We start from the raw sequence: 22,340 nt of genomic DNA, 5'->3' as shown, positions 1-22,340 counted from the left end.
CACCCTCACATTGTTCCACCTTCGTTCATCGTCATAACACAAATTAAGATAATTTTGATGGAATCCGAGAGGTATCTGAACCACCCATAGGACGCAACGTCATTGCAACGACAGCAGTCGTTCGACCTTAATGTTATGAAGCGATGATGATACTTTTTGCACGTAAAAAACAAACAAAAATAACAACTTTATACTACAACAATCTTTTCTTCAACGACATTCTCTTACGCTGTTTACTTAGAAAGCGCTTACAGTTAGAACGCCGTCTCACTATTGGCCGTCGTGTTCACGTGAGCACCATGATGCATACGTGTGATGTTGACAGAGGAGCTGGCCAATAATGAGTAAGAAAATGAATATCTTAATTTGTGTTCCAAAGATGAATGAAGGTCTCACAGGATTGGAACGACATGAGGGTTGGTAATTATGACAGAAATTTCATTCACTTTCAGTGTAATGCCATCATGGAGATGATATTTGTCTCACATTGAAATCATTTTAATGGCCTGTTTTTGCCTAGGGCTGTCAAATCACTCAATCCGCCACTGGGTCTAACCTTTACCGTCACCAACAAAATATAAGACAAACATTCTTTTAAACAGTAAGCTTATTTATTTTGTTAACCTAATTATGCACAATTATATGGTTAGTTGCATTTGATCATTTGCATTTAGCATTGCTTTTCCCTGCTGTCCCTGACACTGTTTTTAGTTCCATGTTTTTTCACTAACATTGAATGTGGAAGCCTCTATATTTCCAGAAGGAAACCAAAAAAAAACAAGGAAAAAAAAGAAAAATTCTGAAAATCTGATGCCTATTCAAAGCATCAGAGCCAGACAAGCGTGAAGTCCCAGCGTCAGACAGCAGAGCTCAAAGCAGGTAAAGAGGTGGGATCTCTTTCAGCACCTACTCAATGAGGAACAGATGCTGACCTTTATCCAAGAGTCACTGTTGGGAACAGACGTGGAAACAGAGCCATAAATGGCCCACCGTCATCTTGCTAACGAGACTTGCCAACGCTGAGCACAATCAGGGTGATTCATTAAGCAAAGCCTCTTTACAGAACAGTACAGAAGAAATGCCAGTCATCTCAACAGGTACACTGATGAGACTAAATACCAGCTTGCTAATAATGGAGGCGTGAACAGATCCTTTAGAGTTCAGGATCTTCCATAGATCTTTCTACATCTAACTTTATGTAGAATATATTCTTAGTAATGCTGTTCTCAAAACAGTACTTATTTTACAGTCACATTTGCCGTGCACAAAACATGCTCTCCTGTCTTGTCGTTTTAGTGAAACGGTTTGTTTGGATAGATCCTTTCAATGAACAAATTACAAATTATTGTTTGAAAAAAATGAGAATTTACCATTCTCTTTCTTATTGAGATATAGGATAATATCAGGATATTGAAGTCAATACATTGTCAGTCCTTCTTCCAAAACCTGTCTTTGTCTTACCCTGATTCACTATGGTAAGCCTAGTGTTTATATGTTAGACTGGGCTGGATGGTTTTTTGGGGAAATTGCATACATAGTCTCATCATATTCATAAATAGAGAAAAGTTGCTCCGGCTACATTTCTTATTATCATCAATGTTAAAATCAGTTGTGCTGCTTAACATGTATGTGGAAACTGTGATACATTGTTCTTTTATAGGGATTCTTTGATTAATTGAAAGTTCAAAAGGACAGCATGTATTTGAAATTGAAACTTTTATACATGATAAATGTCTTTAAACTCACAATATAATTTATCATTGCTGATTAAAAAAAAATCTCATTGACTTCAAACTTTTGTACAGTAATGTACCGTATATCAGAAGGTCCACACTTGAGACAGAGTCATAAATTTCCCGCTTGGAAATTCCCCCTTTCTTATTGGTTGAGCCAACCCTGAAAGGTGGGACCTTTCTCAGGCTATAAATGGCCTCTACACAAGCCCTTCCCTCTCTTGGCCTTCTCTTGTACGTTCGGGTTGCTGTCCTGCGGGGCCGCACCAGGCCCCAGACCCCAGGGCAACATGCCAACATGCCAACATTGTAGAACTTTCCAGTAGGTATAACTGGTATATTATAAATATATATGTTACTAGTGGTGGATGTTATTATTATATTCTGGGGTATTTGAGAAAATGAGTGTGTATATTTACCGACTTATTCTAAATGAAGGTATATTTATGTTATATTTCGTGGTATATGTTATATCCTTATTAGGTTAAGACTATTTGTCTGTGTATGCAATTAGTTACAGTGCGCAGGCGCTTCGCCTTTAGGTTTCAGTTTTCATTTTAGTTGATGTTCAGGACTGATACGCCTCGCTGGTGAGTGACGGTAAACTAGCATTGCAAGTGATTCAGATGAAAATGTAAATTCACATGATTGTGTAACTATTAGTTATTTTTGGTGTTAGTGTTTCATTGCAGGTTTACAACCTAACCTAACCTAGTTAACCTGACAGACTAGCTTAGCGGTAGCTTGTAGGCTACCGAGTTGGTTGATGAGGAAGTTATTGTGGATGTGTGCACAATAAAAGCTCATAAGGTGACTTGAGTTGTATCCGCCGTATTTGTCCTGAAAACCCTTCCAGTGGGGAGTTTATTGAGATAAAGCAAGTAGTCCAATAGACAACTGGACAAACATGCCTTGACTCACAACCAGCCATGTGCTCATTCAGGAGAGAGAGGAGTCTCTCAACCACAACAGAATCAAGGACAACATCAGGAGTTTGGCACAACCTCTTCATTCAATGCAGAAGAAGCAACTCCAACCATCAGCTCTTCCATCTTCCTCCTGTTGCTCAGTGTGGCCTCTCCGGCCCAGGGCCGGCAAGCCACTATCTGTGCTCCAGCTCATGAAGGTAGAGAAAACCTTTAGCCAGAACAGAGTCAAACAAACCATTCAAATTCATCAACATTTCTTCATTCAACACCGAAGAAATCGATTAAGACTCATGGAACCATCAAGATCCTTCTTCACGAACTTCACGAAATTTTTTAACTGCAAAGTCCATGGAAGTATACATTTAATGAGGTGCTCTGAAAATGATAAGCTGATGGTTATTTCATAGTAAAATGGATTTTTTCCATAGTTCCATTTCCTGCTTCCGGTTTCATTCTGTCACTTACCATTTTACCCAAGTATGTGTGATTGTATGTTGTGTTTCGATATAGTTATGCTTGTGATTTAGTTAATACAACTTGTGCACAATAGGTATTTGGTTCTGATTCTCTGCTTGTAACAGAGTTTATTTTACAATCTAGATTTTGACTATAGGCTCTTTGTAGTACTGTACAGTAAGAAAGACACTTCCCTCACCTGGACATGAACATTTCTTAGAATTAAAAAAACAATTATCACTGAGTGTTCACGGGACGAACAGGTTGATTGATTGTAATATTAACTTTACTACATTAAATGAATGTTATTAACTGATCTAAATAATTAATTGTAATTAATTATTAATTATGACAAGTTATGATAGATTATTAATATTTATTTTGAGCTAATTTGCTTCAAACAAAATGATGAATAGTTACATATGCTTGCTCTGCATTAGATACCGTCATCCTGCGAGATTTCAAAAAAGTGCTGGGAACAAAATCGGCCATAGCAACAAAAAAAAAGAAAAAAAAAAAGAAAGGGATGAAAGAGTTTTGACATTATGAGTGCAATTATAACAGCAGGTTTATTTTGCATCAATGCATGGACATAAAATGTCAGCTGCCTTTTAATAAATGAAAAGAGAGCTATCATGGGAAAACAGGATTTTCCGTTCTCGTTTGAAATGAAAGATTTTGATCTGCCGTGTAGACATGTGCTAATTCAACACAAAGCTCCCTCCCAAGTTCGCCTTTCTGCTAAACTTGATCTAAAAGATTTGAACATGTCAATTATTACAGGTTTTTATAAGGAAACCTTGGGGATTTGCACCTGTAATTTAGTTGAGAGTATTTTTGTGGGGCTGTGTGTTGGCGGCTTGTGCTTGGTGGTATATAATCAAAACCCAAGGCCTGTAATCTCAGGGAACAGACAGTCAAGACAGTGATTTTGATGGGTTCACAGAATCACTCTCTATATAAAGAGGCTTTTGATGGTGGTCTGGTCACATCATTTGAGACTTGATGATCAGCAGTACTCAATGTCCACTGTGTTCCACTTCATGTAATGACATCATTTTTTTACAGAAATGAGTCCAATGGCAATATGTTTGTTCCTTGAGTATCAGTGGATCAAAATGCAGTGATGGCATCAGGATCCAGTTTTTTTTTTTTCACTGGACATCAAGTGGTGACCCAAAACAATACTAAAACTATTTATCACAGGCATCTACAAAAAGGGGCACGATGTGTTCTTGGTGGTACTTAATAGGGTTTGGCAGAATAATTTGAATCTCAAACTATGTTGGGGGGAAAAGAGGATGCTGATGTGTGATGAGCGCACTGACGTTGTTGTACTGTGGCTACCGTCGCATCATCCAAGTGGTGGTTGAGGAGAGATCCCGACATTATTGTAAAGCGCTTTGGGTGTACAGTAGAACATACTGTATGAAAGCGCTATATAAATGCCTCATTCATTCATTACTTCATTCAAAAGAAAATGTTTGTGGTAAAAGAAAATGTTTGTGGTAAAATAAAAAGAAAGAAAAGAAAGGAGGAAGGAAAGAAATAAAGAAAGAAAAGAAAATACAATATAACAATTAAATAAAATGTACGTCAAACAAAGCTAAAGTTCATATAATGTTTCTTTGTAAAAGTATGTTCATTATGTGAAAACAATCAAAATAAATCTATTAAAAACAATGAAATAAAATGACTTAAACATAACTGCTGCAGTATATAAAATTGTATTATGTAAAATTAAACTAAATTATAAGTACAAAAATAACTTGTATTAATGTATACATTAATATTTAATATATGCATGTTGTTGGGTCAGATTTAAAATGGGTCACTGATATATTCTATCTGTCAGGGTGTGTGCAGGTACCTGAAGACGAGGATGTAGGAACTTCAAAGTAGTTGATTTATTTACAAAATAAACTTCAGGAACATACAGGAACAAAATAACAAACTCCAGGAATTCAGAAACACAACCATACAAGGACGACGACCATCAAACACTGAGGGAAAACACAAGGCTAAAAGAACTGGGACTAATGGGATAATTAACTGGACACAGGTGAAGAAACTGAGCACAAACGAGGAGCGGGAAAAACTAACAGGACTAAACCAAAATCACAAAGACAGGGGAAACAAGATCACAGAACATAACTAAACACATAGAAAACGTGACAGAACCTCCCCCTGCCCGAAGGCGCGTCCTCGCGCCGTATAACATCCAAGGGGGTGGGAGGGTGGGCGCCCTGGAGGCTGACGAGGGCATGGTGGTGCAGGGACGGGAAGCCTCCAGGACGGCGCCCCCACCAAAATTTTAATGGGGAAATTGACAGGAAAGGGGGGATCCGGCAGCAAATAGGGTCTTGGGCTGGGCAGGACCAGCGGTAAAGGAAACTCTGGCGCAGGATCAACAGGCTCTGGCGCAGGATCAACGGGCTCTGGCGCAAGATCAACGGGCTCTGGCGCAGGATCAACGGGCTCTGGCGCAGGATCAACGGGCTCTGGCGCAGGATCAACGGGCTCTGGCGCAGGATCAACGGGCTCTGGCGCAGGATCAACGGGCTCTGGCGCAGGATCAACGGGCCCTGGCGCAGGATCAATGGGCTCTGGCGCAGGATCAACGGGCTCTGGCGCAGGATCAACGGGCTCTGGCGCAGGATCAACGGGCTCTGGCAAAGGATCAACGGGCTCTGGCGCAGGATCAACGGGCTCTGGCAAAGGATCAACGGGCTCTGACTCGGAACTGGACGGGGCCAGCACATCATGGGACTCGGAACTGGACGGGGCCAGCACATCATGGGACTCGGAACTGGACGGGGCCAGCACATCATGGGACTCGGAACTGGACGGGGCCAGCACATCATGGGACTCGGAACTGGACGGGGCCAGCACATCATGGGACTCGGAACTGGACGGGGCCAGCACATCATGGGACGCGGAAGTGGACGGGGCCAGCACATCAAGGGACTCGGAACTGGACGGGACCAGCGGCGAAGGAAACTCTGGGCTGGACGTGGAAGTACAACCTGGGACTGAAGACCGGAGAGGTAAAACTGATTTGAACGCTGATCGCACGGATTGGAACGCCGGATCCGCCATTTTTGCCCCCAGGTCCCTACTGTTAGAAACCAGCTTGCGGGCTCAGGGCCACACGAGAGTCTCAGGCTGAACAGCAAGGAAGCGAGGAACCCCTGGGGCTGGCTCTTGCTCGAAGACTGGCTCTGGCTCTTGCTCGAAGACTGGCTCTGGCTCTTGCGGGCAGGCGATGGGCTCAGGCGCTGGCGGGCTTGGAACTGGCTGGAGTCGGAGATCTTACACGAGGTATTTGGATCCACACGCCCATAGCGTGTAATCAACGAATTCCAGAAATGACAGATTGAGATCTTTTACCAGAATCAGCTGGGCAAGCGGGTCCTTTAATCCTCCCCAGAAACTTTGTGTTAATTCTTCTTCCTCCAACGACATGTCATCATACAGCTCCAGGTATAGCCCTGCATACTCCTCAAGAGAGCACTCATTTTGAAAGAGGATAGGTGTGTTAATGGGGTTCACCTTTTTCTTCTTTCCTCTTCTTCCCTTGTTCATCTTTGGGTTTTTTTTTATTGGTTGGTCGTTCTGTCAGGTTGTGTGCAGGTAGCTGAAGACGAGGACAAGGACACTATCTACTAAGGGGTCCTTGGCCTGCTCACAAAACTAGTTATATTTTGTTTGTAAGTGAACCAGTATTTAATGTGGTCTGTGGCATATTTTCTTTCAATTTGCAATGTTTTGTTTATTTATTTATTTTATTTATTGGAAGACAACAGCTTGCAACATGCCCTCATTTGTTATAAGTTCTGCAGAGTCTGATGCATTTGACATAAACAACAAAAAGAATGTTAAAATGTATTTATTTCACAGTTCGATATCTATTTTGCTATGATTGCATATTTGCATTTAGCATTGCTGTATTTTCCCAACCAGTAAATAGAAAACTGATTTTTTTTTCTAAATATGTTGGTTGTGAATACTGAACGATGCCGTTTATGAATGGATGTCTTGAAGACTTGAAGGCATGCGCGTGCGGTTTGTGTTTGTGTTTGGAGCTCCGTCGAATTGATTCATTAATCCTTGATTTTCTTCTTTTCAACTCATTTATAAAAAAGCACTTTCTATTTTTATATCATGGGAACTTATCCTCGCTACTATTCCTTATAAAAAACAATCGGATTACTTTGATATCGTTACTTAGATCCAACTTTGCGAATCTCGGCTACTAGCCTTTAGTCCGCTAGCATTTCACGCGTGGCCTCGCGCCTACCGACCGTCTTATTTTACACCCGTTTCACTGAAAGGATACAGGTTATATCCAGCATTTCAGTCCTAAATTAGTAGTGATATTGGTAGTATCACTACTAATTTACTGTTCATCTGTTATAATGGCGAACATATCGGATGTGTGTCTAACGTTACCTCTGAGTGCAGGTGAGGACACATTCGAGCTGATTTCGGTACGATTGGAGCTGGAATCGGTGGAGAAACAGATCCGTGGTCTGCTGGAGAAACAAGCCGAGCTGCGGGATCGGCGATCAGCGCTTGAAACGTCACGCGCCGATGCTCATAAGTCAGTGGTTAGTAACTTTTTGACTCCGACTTCGTCTACTCCGTGCGTTTCTCTGCCCAGGAGGACGCGATCATCTCTGGCATCATTCACTCCGGCACCGACACAACACCATGGACCCTGGGTGATCCCACAGCGAAAGACACGAGCCAGGACCAGAGCAAGAACCTCACCGCCCCTCCCGGTCTTCGAGATCTCCACCCGGAACCGCTTCTCCCCCCTTCGCGAGTCGGAACGCGACGACGCCGTGATCATCGGCAGCTCCATGGTCCGTCATGTCCGCGCTACCTCAGGTAAGGGTACGGTGCGCACTCACTGCTTTCCTGGTGCTCGTGTTCTTGATGTCGCCGCACAGGTTCCCGAGATCATGAACGGTGACGAGCGCGTCGGAGCTGTGGTGCTGCACACGGGAGTGAATGACATCAGGCTGCGGCAGACGGAGGTTCTGAAGAAGGACTACAAGAGCCTGATCGAGACGGTACGCAGCACAGCGCCTGAGGCAACGATCATCGTGTCTGGACCGCTTCCCACGTACTGACGAGGACAGGAAAGGTTCAGTAGATTATTTGCACTAAATGAATGGTTAATGTCATGGTGTAATGAACAGAAACTGCTCTTTGTAAATAATTGGAATCTGTTCTGGGAGCGACCTAGGCTCTACCGTGCTGATGGCCTGCACCCCAGCAGAATCGGAGCGGCTGTTCTGTCGGACAACATCTCCAAGACGTTACACACCATATGACTGGAAAATCAAAGTCCAAATCACAGTCTTTGCTGTGCCAAATTAATTTATATAAGTAGTGTAGAACATTATATAGAAACTGTGTCTATTCCTCGTTTAGTGAGGCCATATAATAAATCTACTGTAGGATCTTGGAAAAATCTTATTGTAATTAAACCTGAAAATCTAAATAAAATAAAAACAATTTCTAAAACTAGGTCTTCTAAACATTAGATCGCTCACACCTAAGGCGGTTATTGTAAATGAAATGGTCACAGATAATAGCTTCGATGTACTTTGCCTTACTGAAACCTGGCTTAAACCAAATGAGTATTTCGGTCTAAATGAGTCTAGTCCACCAGGATACTGTTATAAGCATGAGCCCCGGTCTGATCGGTCGTGGCGGCGGTGTTGGAACAATCTATAGAGATATTCTTAATGTTACTCAGGAAACAGGTCACAGGTTTAATTCGTTTGAAGTACTTGTACTAAATATTACGCTCTTAGATGTAAGAAAGAAATCCCTATTATCTCTAGCCTTCGCTACTGTATATAGACCTCCAGGGCCCTATGCTGATTTCCTAAAAGAGTTTGCAGAGTTTCTCTCAGATCTATTGGTCAATGCCGATAAAGCAATAATTGTTGGAGATTTTAACATACACGTAGATAACACAAATGATGCGTTAGGGACTGCGTTTACAGATTTATTAAACTCTTTTGGGGTCAAGCAAAACGTCAGTGGTCCCACTCATCGTCTAAATCATACACTAGACTTAATTATATCATATGGAACCAATCCAACTGATATAGATTTTATACCGCAAAGTGACGATCTCACTGATCATCACATGGTAACTTGTATAATACGTACTGCTGAAATTTGTCATGTTGCGCCACATTATAGACAAGGCAGAACAATCGTTCCAACCACTATAGATAGATTCTCAAATAGCTTACCTGATCTATCTCAGCTGCTCAGTGAACTCAAACAAACAGATGAACTAGAGGAAATGACTAGCAGTTTGAGCACCATTTTCTCTAGTACATTAGATATTGTTGCACCAATTAGATCAAAAAAGGTTAGAGAGAAAACTAAAGCACCTTGGTACAACAGTGCTACGCATGTTATCAAGAGGGAAACTCGTAACTTAGAGCGTAAATGGAAACAAACTAATTTAGAGGTCTTTAGAATCGTGTGGAAAGACAGAATGTCACGTTATAAAAAGGCTCTAAAAGCAGCCAGGGCTGAGCATCTCCACAAACTAATAGAAAATAACCAAAATAATCCAAGGTTTTTATTTAACACCGTGGCTAGACTAACAAATATACAGACATCACCAGAGCAAAATATTCCGTTACAGTATAGTAGTAATGATTTTATGAACTACTTTAATGAGAAAATAGAAAGCATCCGTAACACAATTGTAAATGTACACTCTTTTATGGTGTCTTATGATTCAGCCTCAATTATCTCCCCTCTGGAACAACTACACCGCTTTACAACTATAGGACAGGAAGAGCTAAATAAACTTATCATTGCATCGAAACCAACAACATGTTTATTAGATCCAATACCCACTAAACTACTGAAAGAAGTGTTACCTGTAGTGGAAGAGCCTCTTCTCAATATTATTAACTCGTCTTTATTTTTAGGTCATGTTCCAAAAATATTCAAGCTGGCAGTAATAAATACTCTCATTAAGAAACCGCAATTAGACCCAAATAACTTAGCAAATTACAGACCCATTTCAAATCTTCCATTTATGTCTAAAATACTAGAAAAAATTGTGTCCGCTCAATTGTGCTCTTTCTTGCAAGAAAATGAGATATATGAAAAATTCCAGTCAGGATTCAGACCGTATCATAGCACAGAAACTGCGCTAGTTAAAATTACAAATGATTTACTTTTAGCTTCTGACCAAGGCTGTATCTCAATACTAGTTCTACTCGATCTTAGCGCTGCGTTCGACACTATCGATCATAAAATACTCCTGGATCGACTACAAAACTACACTGGTGTTCAGGGACAGGCATTAAGCTGGTTTAGATCGTACTTATCAGACCGTTATCATTTTGTCTGTTTAAATGGGGAAAAATCAAAGATAACATCAGTAGACTATGGAGTGCCGCAAGGATCTGTGTTAGGCCCTCTGCTATTCTCAATATATATGCTCCCACTTGGTAATATTATAAGAAAACATGGAATTAATTTCCACTGTTATGCTGATGACACTCAATTATATATTTCATCACGGCCAGATGAAAACACTAACTTATCAAATTTGACAGAGTGTCTCAAAGATATAAAATGCTGGATGACGCGTAATTTCCTGCTACTAAATTCAGATAAAACGGAGGTATTATTTATTGGTCCAAAAAACTACCCACAAACTCACTTACAATACAACTTTAATATAGAAGGATGTCCTGTTACTGTATCCACTACAGTCAAAGACCTGGGTGTTATACTAGACCGTAACTTGTCTTTCGAAAATCATATTTCATATGTTACAAGAACAGCCTTTTTCCACCTTAGAAACATTACAAAGCTACGTAACATGCTATCTGTTTCTGATGCAGAAAAGTTAGTTCATGCATTCATGACCTCGAGACTAGATTTTTGTAATGCTATATTAGCTGGCTGTCCTGCATCCTCAATAAACAAGCTACAGTTAGTGCAAAATGCAGCTGCTAGAGGTCTTACTAGGTCAAGAAAATATGATCATATAACACCAATTTTATCATCTCTACACTGGTTACCTATCAAATTCCGTATCAATTACACAGTACTATTACTGACCTATAAAGCCCTAAATGGTTTAGCTCCTGTGTATTTAATGGACCTTCTATCGCCCTACAATCCATCGCGTTCTTTAAGATCACTAAATTCGAGGCTTCTGGTCATTCCTAGGATATCTAAGTCCACTAAAGGAGGAAGGCCGTTCTCACATTTAGCTCCAAAACTCTGGAATAGCCTTCCTGATATTGTTCGAGGCTCTGACTCGCTGTCCCAGTTTAAAACTAGATTAAAGACGCATCTCTTTAGCCAAGCATTTACATAATGCTTACCTTTTATACCACTGCTGAATCAGATCAAATGCATTTAATATTATAAAACTTGAAGAGTCTGTAGGTTATTTGTATAGGTTGCATAGTATTTACAGTCATTACGTTCCTGTGTATATTGCGTGAATGACGGGTGGTTGGGTAGATATTGTGTTTTGCGGTAGGTGGTATGCCATACGGAACCGTTGCCACTGAACCTGCTTTAACGACGACAGTGGGGCTCGACAGCCTTAGTCAAACGGGTATGACGGCGGGTCAAACGGCGTATGGTTGGGCTGCGGAGAGATTGTGAGATTGTGGTTGGGTCTCAGCAGCAGGAGGGATGTAGAGGTCAGTAAGCAGGGCTGAGTTGAGTGGGGGACGGAGGGGGGTGACTCTGGGACGCAAGAATCACTGTCTTCATGTTTTTTATCATTTACGCCCGTGTTATGGAAATCATTATGAACAGCAGCTACGCTAATTATTTTCCCTTTTTGCTTTTCTGCTGTTATCTCGGGACGCGAGTCCCGAGAAAAACGGCATTCGTCAGCTCCAGTTTGTATCCAGCCTTTCACGGAGACTTCAGATACCCCAATCACAAAGCCTGTGAAGAGACGACTCAACACCGGCGATATGGACCCTCTATGGTGGACGGCACTGATCCTCAACAACTTGTCTCAACACCGGAGTGATTACTTGGACTTCTAAAAGATGGAAATGGATAAATATTCTAAATGTTCCGATCCAATCTGCCTTGTAATGCTGCCCGAATCATAAATCATGCACTGTTCCTTTGTTGGCCAGAGGAGAACTGGCCCTCCGACTGAGTCTGGTTTCTCCCAAGGTTTTTTCTCCATTCTGTCACCTGATGGAGTTTTGGTTCCCTGCCACTGTTGCCTTGGCTTTTGGCTTGCTTAGTTGGGGACATTTAATATTCAATAATATTATTGATCTGCCTTACTTAAGGTGGACGTTGACTCAATTTTATTTTAGAAACAAACTCTGTTATATTATTTTCATGTTATCACTGTGAAGCTGCTTTGATACAATCTGTATTGTAAAAAGCGCTATATAAATAAAGGTGACTTGACTTGACTTGACATAAAACTGAAGCATGAATGTTGATCAGACGTGAGGCATTCGGTCAGTAGACTAAAGTGTACCTCTCAATAAAAATCTCAAAACATATATGGAGTCAAAGAGAGAACAAAAATGTTTAAATAAAGGAAAATTGGCAATTCTGATATGGAAACTGCTTAATTTAATCTGTGAGAGAGAAAACTGATAAGAATGTTCTGTTCTTTGACATACTTGAACATTACCTTTTCTCACTTGCACGAGAGAGAGAGAGAGAGAGAGAGAGAGAGAGAGAGAGAGAGAGAGAGAGAGAGAGAGATGGATTAAACTAGGCAGAACCGAAACAGGGGTAGAGAGCTTAATCAGTAGCCCTTGAGCTCAGAGGAAGGAAGACAAACATCCCCCCATCAACACACCTGCCAGTTTGACGACAGCAGGCTATTTGAGTGTGCAGCTCTTTACTCTTATGTGTTCAGGTATATGGTGTAGTTACTGAATAGTTTTCAAATAACATACATCCATTTGTCTTGTGCTTTCCATTTTCCGTTTTCCCATGAAGGGGATAGGCTATATGAGCTGATAAATGAATACCTTGAATGGAAAGCAGGTATAATAAATACATTTACAATATTCTATCTATATGTGATTGCTATCTTTATTAGGAACTCCATCCATCCACCCATCCATCCATTCATATTGTTAATGTAAAAGGCTTTATCAAAGTTTTTGCTTTTGACAAAAAATGAACTACTGATCTGTTGGGCATTATAAGGTTTGTTAATCACTTGCGTATGAAAGTTTTGTGAAAATAGAGTGTCAGCAAGGAAGAATGCTTCTGAAGAGAGAAGAAACTCGTCTAAAAGAGCAGCAGACTTTCAGTCTTTCAAACTTTCTGGCCTTTCGACCAGGTGCTGAGAAAGTTCTCTCACCCATTCTCTCTAACACTCATTCCTCTCCAGCGTTTGAAGTGGATGGTCTGAATCTCTCTAATTCTCTCAGATCCTTCAGCAGAGCTATATCACATCCAGCAAGGAGAAGAAAACAGAGAATCCAATAGAAGAAGAGTTGCAATATTAGTCCGGACTCATTTGTTTTAATTAATAGCCATGTTGGTCCTGATGATTTCACGTTTCTCACAATTCAGATCTGGGATTAAATACACGCTTACTCCCATATTACAGTTCCTCCCATGTTTATAAATAATGTCTTGACACCACAGGCCTTGTTTATATTTACAGAGGTTATTGAATTATTTATTGATAGATGTAGCATATCCACTGAGACTAGGCTATAGAACAACTGTTTACATAGTCTCTCCAATAGTCTAAAGCTACCATGACAACTAAAATACAAATTTATTGTTTGTGGAACATTCTTAATTTAACGTTCCTCCAGACTTAGCCAGTATATAACTAGGCTACCATATATTGCTCAAGTTTACCCACAGGATTGTTGTGGTCTGCTCCTCATATAAAACTGGCATAAGGCTTCAGACATTTAGGAATATATCAGGTTTAGTCATGGACTGCTTTTATTGTGTTTTAATGGCACATTTTGGTACTTTCATTGTATAGTAAAGAGCTGAGTCATTCTGTCTAATATCATCTTTTGTGTTTTGCGGATGAAAGAAAGTTGGAACATTACGGTGAGTAAATTTTCATTTTGAGGGCAAACTGTTCCTATAAGAGTGTTGAATTCATTCCAGAGCGTGGACACAAAAGTAAACAGCCTTGATACGTATTTATGAGAGATGCATCATTAAAAAATGGACTGTTTTCTTTGTAGCCCTAATTAAAACAGTATTGCTTTACAAGAGTCACAAAAACACAGAAACCACAAAAGTCTTTAAATATGAACCCCAAAATAATCTGCCCTACATTCTCTCTACAACTTAAGTGTATAGTGTTGACTAAAAGTTGAGAACGTTACTAACTTAAAGGTAAAGAGCCCTAATTTAACGATCTAAGCTTACGGTCTAAAGCTCACGGTGCAAGTGCACTTAGGACGTGTCCGAATCCACTTTTGCTAGTTTAGAGACTGGAAAAATGGTCGGCGTGTGCTATGTATGGTCTAAAAGGGTTTTCCCTATTCTCTTAATGAGTATTGTGTATTTTGGGCGTAACGTGCAATAAACCAATCAAAGTCTCATCTCCCATTCCCTTTAAAAGCCAGTTGCACTCACGCCGTGGTGGCTTTGCTATTTATATGGCGGAATTTGCAAGCAGAAAGACTGAACGCTTCTCCAGAAAGAAAACGGATCTGCTCGTGTGCGAGGTTAAAGCGCAAACAGACAATCTACGGGTCAAGTCGGACTCAACCATATCTTTATGTACACAATATTAATCTTTTACATTGTAATCCTTTTATTTTTAATATTTGGCATGTTTGTGCTGTATTTGTTGGTCAATGGCACAGTCTAGCAGTCTATTTCAGTTGCCTCAAAATAGTAACGCAGCAACAATGCGCCTGAACACACCTTGTTTTCAGACCAGCATGCACATGGGCGCACAAATGGGCTCCAATGCATTTGCTATTTAAACAACGTGGCACAGTACCTAAAAATGATAACTGTGTCAGGCTGAAACTAGCAAAAAACACTTGCATCGTGCGTGCATGGTGCCGCATTGCGCCGTGTATAATAGAGTCTTAAAGGATTAGTTCACCTCAAAATTAAAATTTCCTAATAATTCACTCACCCCAATGCCATCCAAGATATCCATGTCTTTCTTTCCTCAGTGGAAGAGAAATTAAGTATTTTGAGGAAAACATTTCTGGATTTTTGTTTTCTTTTTGTCGCCGGCGTTGGCGGAAGTACCGCCGGCGTAGGGCTGTCGCGTTAACCGCAATATTGCAGTACCGCGCTACTGACAGGCCAACCGCAGAGGAATGCAAGTAACCGCAGCAACCGCGAACCGCGTTTTCTTTTTTCGTAAAGCCACCCTTCGTAGTTCGTACCATGTGTATTGAATGTTAAATAAGTTAATAATGATAACAAGATTGTTTATCATGGTGATTTGTACAGAGGATTCGTGGATTAGGACTTAAGCCTAAACAGACAGTGAATGTGTTCGACTAAAGCGCGTGCAATTACCTGCGTCTGTCTTTGAAGTCAAGTCTGGTATATTCGTGAAAAGGTTGCCGTTTCCAAGGAAAGCGAAATATTTGTCGTAGGCTATCATCCTTTTAACGTGTAAGGGTATTTACCATGAATGGCGTCAGCGCTGGTCAGCATTACACAACACAGGGATGACCGTGGGGGGAAAGCAGCGAGTCACGCATTGAATCAATGCCATTGTCTCTTAAGTGAAGCATTGCTTCAGCTTTGCCCAAAAGTGAAGCATTGCTGGCCAGCTGAGCCTTGAAAAGTGAAGCTCAAAGTTAAAAAATAATTAACACCTTGTTTCATTACATCTATCATTTAAGGAATCAGCTTTTTTGAACCTTTTTCGTTGAATGAACGGTTTAATGACTCACTCAAAGACAGTCCGTTGGCGTAACAACCGCGCGCTGAGTGACAGCCTTTCAATGTGCAGAGACGCTGTTTAGTTTCGGTTACATTGTTTACATTGTTTTTGTGTATGCTGACCACATCATAACACGCATTTATATAGTAACAAATAAATATAAATAAATAAATAAATAAATAAATGGCGGTAAAACCGCATATCGCGCTATTGAGCCACTCAAAATTACCGCAAGGGAAATTCCTTCACCGCGACAGCCCTACGCCGGCGCCCGTGACATAAAGCCTGACCATTCAACGTGATGACGTAGTTCCCGGCGCGTTGCAGATCAGCTCAATCCGAACAATTGTAGTTAAAAAGTATATATATATATATATATATTTTTTTTTTAAATGACCTATCGTTTCGTGAAATAAGACCCCCCTCCTCAGCTACGAGTGTGCACAGTCCGTTGAAGCACTTCAAAGACTTTTGAAACTGCATTGATTTGGACTTCAAAACGCTGGTTGTCATTGAAGTCCTTTATTCAAAGAAAAATCCAGAAATATTTTTTCAAAAAACTTAATTTCTCTTCCACTGAGGAAAGAAAGACGTGAATATCTTGGATGGCATTGGGGTGAGTAAATTATTAGGACATATTCATGTTAGGTGAACTAATCGTTTAAGTGTTATTTATTAGCACCGCCTAGTGTCACCAATGATAAGTGCACAATAATGACTGTTTTCAGCCATGTATCCCACCAAAAAAAACAGTCCCATCTCAAACTTACACCACTTATGAAAGGCCCTGTTTTGTGTTTTGCATCCAGAACCGGATTGATGCTGACCCAATGTCATCTCTCTCTCTCAAGTACCTTTGGTAAGTCTAATTCATTTTAGTGAATCATTCCTTAAAATCATTTCGCATCTTATAAAGCCAGGTTGCAGGATCAGCTCATTGCTCTTTGTGTCTAACAACCATGATGTTTTGCTCTACAATGTTAGTGTGTGTGTGTGTGTGTGTGTGTGTGTGTGTGTGTGTGTGTGTGTGTGTGTGTGTGTGTGTGTGTGTGTGTGTGTGTGTGTGTGTGTGTGTGTGTGTGTGTGTGTGTGTGTGTGTGTGTGTGTGTGGGATTTAATAACAGGTACAAAATCGGCAATATTTAAAATACATAAACTTTATTTGCACTTCAATTAAGTGGATTTACTGTACACTTTGTTTGCTACTCTCGTCTACATTCATAACGAGGGCATTGGCATCTCAAATAATCTATTGATTCACTGATTTGGACTCACAGACGTTGGATTTGATGTCTTATTTTATTCTTGCTAAATTAATATGTAGTGAAATATTTCTGTTTATCACTATGTTTTCCATTAATTTGCATAAATGATGGCGTTTTAGTTGTGCACGATATGAATTCATATGTTTAAGTTTGTGATGTCACCCTAATGAATATAAAATGTATTCTTAAAATAAAAAGTGGATTTGGGGTGGGTCATTTAACCAGCTGTGTTAGTATACAGCTAGTTAACAAAATATTTCAATCTTACTCTGCATGATTCTCTTGAATTGAAAGAGAAAACTGGGCATAATGTGTGCCTTGCAAATTGCAGTCTGACACATTTTTTTCTTGCTTATCTATTACCATCCACATGCATGTACTGGCATAGAGTATGTTTGGGTATAATGAAAGTCGGACCAATCCAGACACTTTTAAACTGTTGCAGTCTGTCCAATGAGGATATTTATGCAAAGAATAAGCCGCTGATTGTCTATTGTGTTGTTTTGTTTTAACCGTGCCTTTAGGAGTACTAACAGTCTCTCTCCGAAGGTAGAAGAAAGCATTTGCAATATATGTTATTGACTGACCAGTTTAATACACAACTATTACCCTCTGTCAGACTGATTTAACAATGGGAGATGAAGAGTAAAGATGTCTGGACTGAGAGAGAAAGAGAGAGAGAGGGAGTGAGTGTGAGTATGCTACCCCAGACGACTCACTCGTCTGCCCTCTCACCACCATTCCTTTGCTGTCATCTATTCATCTGCTGCCTTCCCTCTACCTCTCGTTCTCTCCTGGACTATGTTTGATTCATGCCAGAGATGATTCACACTCGACCATATCCAGCATGAGGGAACCCCCACTCCCCATCCATAATTCACCCCCCCCCCCCTCTCTCTCTCTCTCTCTTTCTCTCTCTCTGTGCATCTCCATCCTCTCACACACTGCCTGTGTCTTGTGCAGCTATCGATGCATCAGGTAAAAGATTGCACCGTATGGGGGATCTATGAAAGCACACAGGTAAGAGAAAAATCCCTTGCTTTCTCAGGAAAGTTCTCCATTTCAGAAGAGAAATGAATATTGATGGATTGGGTTGTGGATTATGGATGTCTGAAGTTAGAGGAAAATACAGACAGAAAGGCATGAGAGGGAATGAGATTAGGAGTGGTTGAGTGATTGAAAGTGAAAAAGAGATTGTGTGGGTAATTTGATGGTAAAGGATGGGTGGTGCTTGATGTTGTCTCGCATGTGATGCATCGAGGAATTAGAGCCACTCTCTGGGAAAGTTATATCGTTCCTCTTTAGTTTGTGTGTGTGTGTGTGGGTGGGTCTGTGTGCATGTGTGTGCGCATCGCTGCTCGTTGCCATATGACTTGTTATTCATCCTCAAACGCCAGTGAAGGCTCTCATACTATATTCATGTGCTGTTGCGCCTTGTTCAGCTAAAGTGTATGTGTGTTTGTGTGTGTGTGTGTGTGTGTGTGTGTGTGTGTGTGTGTGTGTGTGTGTGTGTGTGTGTGTGTGTGTGTGTGTGTGTGTGTGTGTGTGTGTGTGTGTGTGTGTGTGTGTGTGTGTGTGTGTGTGCACGCGTTTATGGGAACAGCTCAATAATACAGTTACTTGTGGATGTAACACATATGCTGATGGGCTTTTGTTGAGACCAAAACACAAGCATAAAATAATGCATTATTATAGCAAATGGGTGTGTTGCTGTCATGTGTTGAGTTCATGTGATACAGTGTATATATATATATATATATATATATATATATATATATATATATATATATATATATATATATACATATATATATATATATATATATGTAAGTGTGTGTTTGTGTGTGTGTGTGTGTGTGTGTATATGTGTATATGTTCAATATATATATGTGTGTGTGTGTGTGTGTGTGTGTGTGTGTGTGTGTGTGTGTGTGTGTGTGTGTGTGTGTGTGTAAATGTGTGTGTAAATGTGTATATGTTATATATATATATATATATATATGTGTGTGTGTGTGTGTGTGTGTGTGTGTATGTGTGTGTGTGTGTGTTTTAAAATACAATATCTGCCTGTAGAAAGGAAAAAAATCCCAATTGAGATCTCTTTGATATCTAAGATGTTCTTCTAAACAGCTATGAGATCAAAGATCAAATAGAAACTCTTCTGAATCATCTGCTTTTCTGCTGAGAAAAAGACCCAAGTAATCTCACGTGTCTAGTCTCAACAATGTATTAAATTGTGCTTAGATTCGCCATGATAGCAATCTAGCTCTTACAAGGTCAAAAAACTATTCTGCTGAAGTCTTTTATAGCTCTATATATACTTACTGTATGCAACAGTTGTCTGATTTTGGTCTAATTTTATGTGTGAAGAAACAGGTTGAGCTCTAATGACCTCTGAATGAACAACATCTGACTAATAAAACTGAACTCTTGAGAATGTCTGAAATGATGTTAAAAGATTCAGGAATGTTTCTTTTCTTTGAAATGATATGCACTAGTGGATGGCACACGGTTAAAACCAGGTATGTGCATCAAGAAAGTAAATACTGCAAATGACACATTTTCATGTTGACATTACATGGGCATATAATTATTCTGCTTGATAGTGCAAACTGGTATTTCTTTAACGTATTGTCAGAAATACACTGGTTTGTAGTGCACTCAGTGTTAAATAGTTGACAACACTGCGTGTGAACTTGTGACAGCAGTCAAACAAGCTTTGTCCTGAAGTTTGATTCATTCAGTTGGTTCATTCCCACACTTCATTTGAACCGATTCACTAATCAAACAAACAAAGGATAAACTCATTCATTTTAGAGCTTAGCTTACACAAAATTTTCTGAACAAAATATTTATTTAAATGCTGCTGTTCTTTACGAGTTTTTCTACCAGCACATTGGTGTGTTTCTAGCTTAATTATCTCGTGTTTTATATAATGCAAAATGTTTTTTGTTTTTTTTGTGCCAGATAAATCTTTCTGTTTGCAAATATAGATATTTATAAAGATATTTTCCTTTTAATATCTAATTTGGTACTTGTTGTAGTTGTAATTTGGTACTGTTGTTGACTATTTTAGCTAAAGGGAACCATTTTTTTAAATTAGTTATTTATATTTGTATTTATGAAACATTTTTTTTTTTTTTGTCAAATGTAGTGCTGTCACCATAATTCAGATGTGTTTGTGCCAGGCAGATAAATGCTCTAATTGCAGCAATTTGTTTAAAGTTAACTTAAGTGTCTGCAGTGTATTACCTACAGTTTTTGTAACTTTTAGTGTAGTTAACTTCTTTGTCAAAAGAGCACCTTGACTGCAGTTGACTTTAAATCACGATTTTGGCAAGCTACAGTTTTAAAGTATTGCTTCCCCAACACAGAGAACAACACACAAGTCAGATGGTGTTTAACATGCTGGATTCATTCCTCACATTTCTGCTCTAATATTGAAGTCATCTGCTGCACTTTGGGAGCCGAAAAGCCTTCAGAAGGATCAGAAAAGGCTGTGGTATTGTCTGAGAGAAAAACAGAGACAGAAGCATCTGTCAAGAATGTGAACGGTCTCTTGGAAAAGAGAAAGAGGAGGAACAGATTGCCTTTCTGTCTGACTATCTTGAGTGCTTTCTGGTTTCAAGGGGAAGAAACTTGCTTTTAAAACGCCTCAAGTTAAGAGTAGGCATAAACGACGTTAATGATTTGGCATGTAATGGTGTGTGTGTGTGTGTGTGTGTGTGTGTGTGTGTGTGTGTGTGTGTGTGTGTGTGTGTGTGTGTGTGTGTGTGTGTGTGTGTGTGTGTGTGACATGCTGACCCACACTATTTTATTTGTCAGCTCTAGGCTCATGAATCACTCTTGTTGATTAAAATGCCTCTAGCATGCTGGCTGTGATTATGCAGCTGCTACAATTTCAACCCATGAAAACGGAAAGAGAAAGCTATGCTAACTAAAGGCATTTCCTCAGACCCAAAGTTTAAAGTCATTAGCAACCCATCTAACTCTTGTAATCTGGTGCATTTCCGGGTGGAACTGTATATCCAATGAGGGGAAAAAATATGTAGGATGAGACTTAATTATATGGTGAGGTGTTTGTGACTTCAACTGGGAAAAATTACATTTCAGAGCATGATATTACAATTTGATAAAACATTACAAAGATAAACATTTTAAATTGCACACAAATGAATTTATTAATCTGTCTGTTTGTGAGTGATCAGCTTATCTCTGATTACCCACATCTGTCCATTCTGCTCATGGCTGTGTTGATATCTCCCATGCTGGACCATTACACAATCGCTTCACTTACTGAAGGCAAATGTTTTTGAGAACTCACTCGGAACCACACTTATTAACCAAATGACTAGTGCATCATCTGCAATGAGAATTACTTTTATGGGGGGGGCAGATAATGAGAGGTAAATTTTCAGTTATGAAATGTTATACTCACAATTAGAAAATTGCTGGTTTTCATAAGTTATTTTATGAACATACAAAGGTTTTTAAACACTTCTAGACTTTTTCCTGATCGCATAAAAATGAGTTTCTGTCTATTTGCTACTGTGAAGATTGTGAGCTCACTGTGTTTTCAGAAGCAGCCTATAGGTGTCGCATGCGCAAAAATGTTGAGGAAGTTTCGGTTTTGGGTCAGAAATTCAAGAAGAATGCTGCATACTGATCATTGTGTTTTTCTTATCATTTCTCTTAGGTGTGTGATGTTTTTTGTATATTAAGAGACTCGTGTATATTATGTTTTGGTTGGAAACAGACTTCAGCATTTTATATTCACAACTCACAAACACAATATACTTTATAGTTGATTATATCAATCAAATACATAGCGGTTAAAAAACAATCTAAACTGCAGGCATTTTGCGGAATAATGTTGTTTTGGATGTGCTTCAACTCTGCATGACTATGTGGATGAATATTGTTCTTCCTTATAATAGTCTAACAGAGAGAGAGAGAGAGAGAGAGAGAGAGAGAGAGAGAGAGAGAGAGAGAGAGAGAGAGAGAGAGAGAGAGAGAGAGAGAGAGAGAGAGAGAGAGAGAGAGAGATGGA

Source organism: Siphateles boraxobius, unplaced genomic scaffold (assembly GCF_051911475.1).
Source record: "Siphateles boraxobius isolate OS27281-9 unplaced genomic scaffold, OSU_SipBor_1 46, whole genome shotgun sequence".
In the NCBI taxonomy this organism is placed as follows: Eukaryota; Metazoa; Chordata; class Actinopteri; order Cypriniformes; family Leuciscidae; genus Siphateles; species Siphateles boraxobius.
Note: the sequence above shows the minus strand (reverse complement) of the source record.